This window comes from Colossoma macropomum, unplaced genomic scaffold (assembly GCF_904425465.1).
Source record: "Colossoma macropomum unplaced genomic scaffold, Colossoma_macropomum, whole genome shotgun sequence".
In the NCBI taxonomy this organism is placed as follows: Eukaryota; Metazoa; Chordata; class Actinopteri; order Characiformes; family Serrasalmidae; genus Colossoma; species Colossoma macropomum.
Window position 1 is genome coordinate 25,289,601 of NW_023494801.1, and position 7,492 is coordinate 25,297,092.

The window sequence follows — 7,492 nt, forward strand, 5'->3', positions numbered from 1 at the left end:
AAGGCAAATTATTTTTTCCTAATGATTTGCAGTTTGCACAATGGCTGAGCATTCCCATGATTCTCAGCACTCCGGAGGGCGCCAACCAGAGAGATTAACTGTCCGTGCTTCTTGAAAATGACGTGCAAGATCGCTGTAAGCGTGAAACCGGTACTTATGTGCCAAAGTCCGAAGCACCTCACTCGTGGTTGCGTTGCATTAGACATCATATTAGGCCCAGATACATGAGTTACAGGTTTGGTTTACTGCTGCCAAAAAGGGATAGCGGTGTTTTCTTTGCTGAAACTGGACAGCCGCAGCCAACCCCTTCATTCACACTGATAGATTTATAATTTGTGCTTTCTTGTCTGGACTGAATAGGTCAGTTCCTGCTGCAGATTGTATGAGAGACTGATAGAACCGTTCCAAACGGACTGCATTGCACATCTGTTTACCGCACTGTTGGATGTGAGTGCTGGATTGTTATCAGGAGAGCAAGCGAAGGGTGACTGAATCCCTTCCACCGTACCTGTCTAGGGTTTTAGCGGTAGGCCAGCCAACACAAACATACTCAGCGCCACTGTGTCAGCATATCTTTTGGAATCGTACTGTTTGAAACTGTCGACATATTTTTGTTTGCTTTGCACGGACGTTGCTTATTTATACCATGTGTGATGCATTCTGTTTACCATACCGTTTTACATGATTTAAGATGTAAGATATTTTATGAATATGGATGCATGTTAAAAGAAGAGACCAACTACTTCTATTAGTAATTTGACCAGTAGTGAAGCCATCATATCCTCGCGTGGCGGAGTCTGTATAGGAGATGGGTGTATAAAAAGAAAAAAATATATGTGTATATTAGAATTCAAGAAGTGCATGCTAGTTAGACAGTGTTGCCCAGAACACGCTCCTAGACACGTCTCCTTCACGAAGTACTTGCCAAATGACGTATAAAGTATTCAGGGCGTCAGGTGCAGTTATAAGTTCCCCTTCATGAAAATCCGAGGGACTTTACACAGAAGCCTCGCACTCCCTGCCTTTTGTCCACTTGCTCTCTGCGCAGTCCCCTCTGGAGCGCCATCCCATCCCTTTAACGAAACAAAACGAGTACAGAACACTGTAACCAAGTAGTGCATGTTGTCAGTAGCTCAAACAATGCTAAACCCGAAACAGGACCCCGCAGTATTAAGTGTATGCAGAAAGCTGGCCGAACGCATGTGCATTGTTATATGTGGGTCACTCCAGCCCAGAGCTTTACGTGTAGTCACAGAATTCAAGCTTCAGAAAGGCGTGTCTGTAGGACAGGGGACGAAACAGAGGCAATACCATATCAAACAAACAAACTGCACTGTTTATTTTTTACAAAAAAAAGGGCTTTGGGTCAAAGTGTGTACCATTAACAAAAGTTGTCAAATCCTTATAAATAATGTAAATACCTGTACGTATGTAAATTGTATATGCATACGGTGCGAACAGTATACACTCGAATACGTTTTTATACCCGTCGATGTATAAAGCAGAGGTATTCTAAGTGAAGCTGTGGATTTGAATGTGTTTTGATTTGGAGTAAAGAAGGGAACTTTTAAAGGAAAACACGAGGGAAACGGGCGTTTTCATATCAAACCGCCTGGTTTTGTTCAAGACTCCACGATTGTGACACCAAATGACTTCATAAAGATAACTGAGTTGTTATAGTGTGATGTCATAGACTCCATGATTGTGACATCTCAATGACTTCATAGGGATAACTGAGTTTTCACAGTATGACGTCGTAGAGTCCACGATTGTGACATCACAATGACTTCATAAAGAGAACAGAGTTATTGTAGTGTGACGTCATAGACTGCATGATTGTGAAATCACAATGACTTCATAAAGATAACAGAGTTATTATAGTGTGATGCCATAGACTCCATGATTGTGACATCACAATCACTTCATAAAGATAACAGTTATTATAGTGTGATGTCATAGACTCCATGATTGTGACATCACAATCACTTCATAAAGATAACAGTTATTATAGTGTGATGTCATAGACTCCATGATTGTGACATCGCAGTGACTTCATAAGGATAACAGAGTTATTGTAGTTTGATGTTGTAGACGCGGTGATTGTGACATCACAATGACTTCATAGGGATAACTGTGTTTTCCCAGTATGATGTCACAACCGTGGACTCTATGACATCACGATGACTTCATAAAGATAACTGAGTTATTATAGTGTGATGCCGGGATAGCTGGGTTTTCACAGTATGATGTTATAGACTCCACGATTGTGACATCATGACGACCTCATGAGTGTAACTGAGTTCTCACAGCGTGACGTCCTGGACGCCATGATTGTGACATCACAGTGACTTCAAAGTTTAATTAAATTATCACAATGTGATGTCATAGAGCTATACGCATTACAGTGGTGGCCGCTAACTTTGAGGTCATTATGAATCATAATATGGCCTAATAATATTATGACAGTCGATAGCATCAGTTACAGGAACGCAGAGTGCCAGACCTGTTTACACGTCAGCTTTTGAGCTAGAACACAGGGTGGTCTCTGAATCTGCTCAGTTTGCAGTCGGTGCAGTTGGGAATGGATGTTGAACCACGTCGAATGTTGCTGACTGGGCGATGGTGCTGGCCTGGCTCAGGCTGACGCATTGACCTTCTCACATTTCTGTGGATTTTGCACGACCGAATTAACCTGGTACTTTTGCAAGCGTGCGAAAGCAAAAGGGATGTAAAAATGCTCACTTTGATGTGATTCATTTCTTTCAGTTTGTAGATGCAGCTTCCCTGACGCGGCTCTCTGATCAGTGGGTGGAGTAAACAAGTCTACCTTACAAGCCTGTGTTCAAAAAGGGAGCCTTTTTTTCTGTTCGTTTCTAAATATATATATTTTTTACATGAAGAGTTCAGCTGGGTTGAGGTGAGCGGGCTTCAGTTGAGGGATGGGGGTCCAGACAAGCTTATACCTCTGATAACAACTGGATATCTATGCAGATGTATTCATATATATACACACACAGGCATGTTTGTGTGCGTTCAGAATAAAAAAAAAGGTATGTTTCTCCAGCCCTAATGAAGAAAAAGATCTGTGTCGTTCACAATATTGTAGTTTACTCAGAGCCATCTCCACCACATCATCCCTGGCACGTACAGTGATCTCAAACTGACCCTGGGCCAGTTGCATTTGCATATTTGTCCCATTTTACTTCCTTGTCTTTGGTTCGGAGCCTGCTCTGAGGAACAGGAGCTAATCCGGAATCACTTGTTAAGAACTGAAAGTCATGAAGTCCCATCTGCCAAAGCAGTGCTGCAGTTTTGATGGTGTTTGTTTGATCAGGGCCTTTTTGAAGTGGGCCAGTATCTTCCTCCGAAGAGCAGCTGCCCTTGAGGGGTGGACTAGGTGTAGAAGCCATTCCTAAGTGCTGCTCCGGGATGACTTTAGCCTGATTTTATCATTCATAAAGTGGAAAGATAATGCATGATAGGAAAACCCCTGCAGCGTTTATGTAGACTTTCAGGGTAAAGGACAAGAAAAGAAAACTGTGCCAGAAACCGTGTTTCATAGAGGATGTGGGTGACTGGTCATCCTTGTCTGTATGAAAACATGACTAACAATGTTTTTTCTTAGTATGCAGGTGCTGGATATCCTACTGATAAGCATTTACAAATGATTATTATCTAGCATTATTATATAACATGGTTATTATTAAAATTACTATTTAAATTGTTATACTGGGATGGTACTAATACTGGCACTGTTAACCTCTGTGCGTACAGAAGAGGAGCCTACCAGTGCTAATAGGGAAATCTCCCAAGGGTCGCTCTGTCTGTCCTTGTGCTTTCACAGATGTGGCGTCATCTCTGTCGAACTGAGTTGTTGTTTGGCTTCATCTAGTGGTCGGATTTATATTGCAGCACCCTGGTGGAATTGTAAGATTTAAGATCTCGATGTAACCCCATACAGGTGATCATAAAACCCCTCATTAAGGTACAGGGATCATTTTTAACTCATTTGACAAGAAACAGCACATATTACTTTTTCTTCTAACATGATGTTGTCTTCACCTGTGTGTATATTTCTGTTTGCCATTTGTATGTTTGTTGACTACTCTACGTAGTCCTACATCCTTTCACCCAGTCAGATCCCTCCAATCCCCCAGTCTCCTGCAGCGATTGTGCAATAAATCGAAGTCTATATTTTTAAACTTTCCTCTGGAGTCCAGTTATTTATCATTGCATGCAACTCTGATGTGCACTGATGAGCCAAAACAAAATGACCACCTGCTTAATATACTGTTGGTTTTCTGTCTGCCACCAACACACCTCCGACCGGCCGAGGCATAGTCTTTACAGCACCTCTGAAGGTGTCTGACACTACCAGTGTGTCCCAATTCAGGGGCTGCGTCCTTTGGAGGCTGCATTTGAAGGCCGATCGCGTCACAGCGGTGTGACTAGGCTGTCCCATTTCAAAGACTCCTTCATATGCGGCTGAAAAATGTGTCCTTTTCCACGGCAATGAAGGATCCAACGGGTGTGTCCTTCTCTAGCCAACATATCCCGAGGTTCATTGCGTGTCGGCAAGGATTTGAGAACATGGCGGCATCAACAGAGAAGTGAACGGCGGCTGAAGAGACACTTTTAAATATATATAAATATAAGTATTTAAACTGAGGTGAATGGCTAATGATACAAATGTTAAAAAAAAACTTCATCAGTAGCCGGCAGTGAAGCATCTCCAGCTCTAATAAATGAAGAAATAAACAACTGAAATCAAAGTTTCTGGCTCCGTCTTTAAAGAACTTTAAAAGAACTTGACGGAGCGGCGTTTCCTGACGCAGCGGTAAGGGAGGGAACAGCGGTGCTGTCACGCAAACAGAACATCTGCCGTAGAGCAGACCGTCTCTTTTCAGTTTAACCTTCGCGGGTCTAAGCAGCCTTCGAAGAACACGCCTTCGTAGACTGTGTCCTTCAAAGGATCCAGCCCCTGCATTGGGACACACTGCATGACTTTAGTGGCAGATCTTTTAAGTCCTGTAAGTTGCCACAGGTTGAGATCTGGGTGTTACGCGCCAGGGGCTTGGCCCTGAGTGAGAATCGAACTCAAAGAGACGAACTACCTGGCGGACAATAGGGGATGGGCTCAAGCGCAGAGCAACTAAGAGTCAGGGAAAAGATAAACTTTAAAAAGAGAAAAAGGCCTAAGAGCAGGAAATCAAGTTGGACGACAACTGATGTGCTACCTGTTGCGCCATTGAAGGGATTATGCCACACTTAAAAGGGATAAACAAAATGGGAACTCCCCAAAACTGAACTCAAAAGTTACCTTCTTTAATCTCTTCCTCGCTTCTCCCTAAACACAGAGGGCGCGAGAACACTCAGGAGACTTTAATACTCAACTAGATCAACCAGAGGCAAAAGCAAAGGGCTTGAAACTCGAGAGAGATACCGAAATTACTGGCTGAGTCAGAGCGTCCTGCACGTGACAAAGAGAACTCAAGACTGAGTGCCGAGTGGCGTGTGAGCACCCCTTAAGTCGGGTGCCCACAGCTGCTACTGCTCAGCCCTAATTACTCAGTCCTGGCTCTCCGGCCCCTCCTAGCGGCCAGAGGTGGGCTAGCAGACTGCCTGGACATTACACTGTGGAATTTGGAGGCCAGAGAAACACCTTGAACTCTTTATCATGTTCCTCAAGCCATTCCTGAACAATGTGTGCAGTATAGCAGGGCACATTATCCTGCTGAAAGGGGCCACTGCTATCAGGGAATACCACTGCGATGAAGGGGTGTACCCGGTCTACAACTTGGATGTCCATTGTAGGTGCTTTCAGCATTGGACAAGAGTTAGCATGGGCACCCTGACCAGTCTGTGGCTACTCAGCCCCATACGCAGTAGGGTGCGAGGCACTGTGCACCCAACACTGTCGTCCAGTTTGTCTATCCTTGGATCACTGTTGGAAGGTATTCACCGCTGCTGACCTGAAACACCCCACAAGTGTAGCCAAAGCACTTACCGTCTAATACCGGAGAGCCCAATCCTGGTCCTGGAGATCTGCCACTAGGGCTGAACGATTAATCAGTTTTATATCGAAATCACAATTTAAAAGAATGCAATTTTCAAATCACAGGAGCTGCAATTTTTACTATAGTTTTATAGTCCAATATCAGCAATAATCTTAAAGATTGCTCTTCAAGGGTTCTTTAGTAAAGAAAATGGTTCTATTTAGAACCATGAACCCTCAAAGAACCCTTTGCATGATTAAGTGGTTCTTTGCATGGTGAAATGGTTCTTCAGATTGATGGTGCTGCATATGGTTCTGTATAGAATCTTTTTGAAAAGAAAAAGTTCTTGTTCTTCAAGCTTGTAACAATACAAGAAATACAAGAAGAACCATTTACGACAGAACCATTTACAACACATCTTTGAGTGTTCATGGTTCTACATAGAACTATTTACTGAAGAACCCTTGAAGAACCATCTTTTTAAGTGTCAGTGTTGATACATTGCGAGTTTCAAGTGGGGAAATTTAACATAATTACATGGAGCTTGTGAACTGCTATTAGATGAATTTGACGAATCAGAAGCAACCAAACATCTGTGTGTTGTGACATCACAACCACAAATAACTCACAGGCTGGGGCACTGTGTTAGGCTTTCAAGCCTCAAGCCAAAAAAAAGTATGCACTGGTCTTCTTAGCCATAAAAAAAGGTGTACATTAGTTTATAGAAAACATTAGTAATTTAAATCATAATCGCAATGTTGGGCAGAAAAATTGCAGTTAGATATTTTGTCAAAATCGTTCAGTTTGATTTACCACCCTGTTTAATTCCGACACTGACCTAACACACCTGGTCCAGGTAATGAAGGCCTTCAGGAGTGCCTGAATATTAGAGTCAGGTGTGTTGGATCTGAGCTCTTCAGGGTGGTAGATCACCAGGAGTGAGGATTGAGCATCCCTGGTTTAATATATCCCTGAACTTGACATGCATTATCATGAGATAATTACAATATTTACTTCATCTGTGAGTGGTCATAATGTTTTGGCTCATTGGCATGTGTGAGTATGTGTTTGAATGTTTTTAACGTGCTTTTTTCTGGGATTATATGCTGGAAATGATCAATTGAAGACAGCGAAGGCTTCCATCACTGAAGTAGGCATATTCTTGTGGTGTTCTCTGTGATCCGTAAACTTCAGGAACTTCAGGAATAGACAAAACTCATCCTGCACTGATGAATTTCTCTCATATCATGATGCATTTTCTCCTGCCAGTCTACAGTTCATTGGGTTCCAGTTCAACATCCCAGCTGGGTCAGGAGATGTTTCTGTAGCAGGAGCTTCCTCAGGAGTTACATCAGCAGTGGGGGAATGGCAAGGCAGACCAATGTGACCCCACCAGTAGGACACGGTAGTTGCAGGTCTGGATCCTCTGCAGCATTTCCAGGATGAAGGGAAACAGAAGCAAGGTAGCCAGTCCAGCCAGTTCATCAGTGTGATCA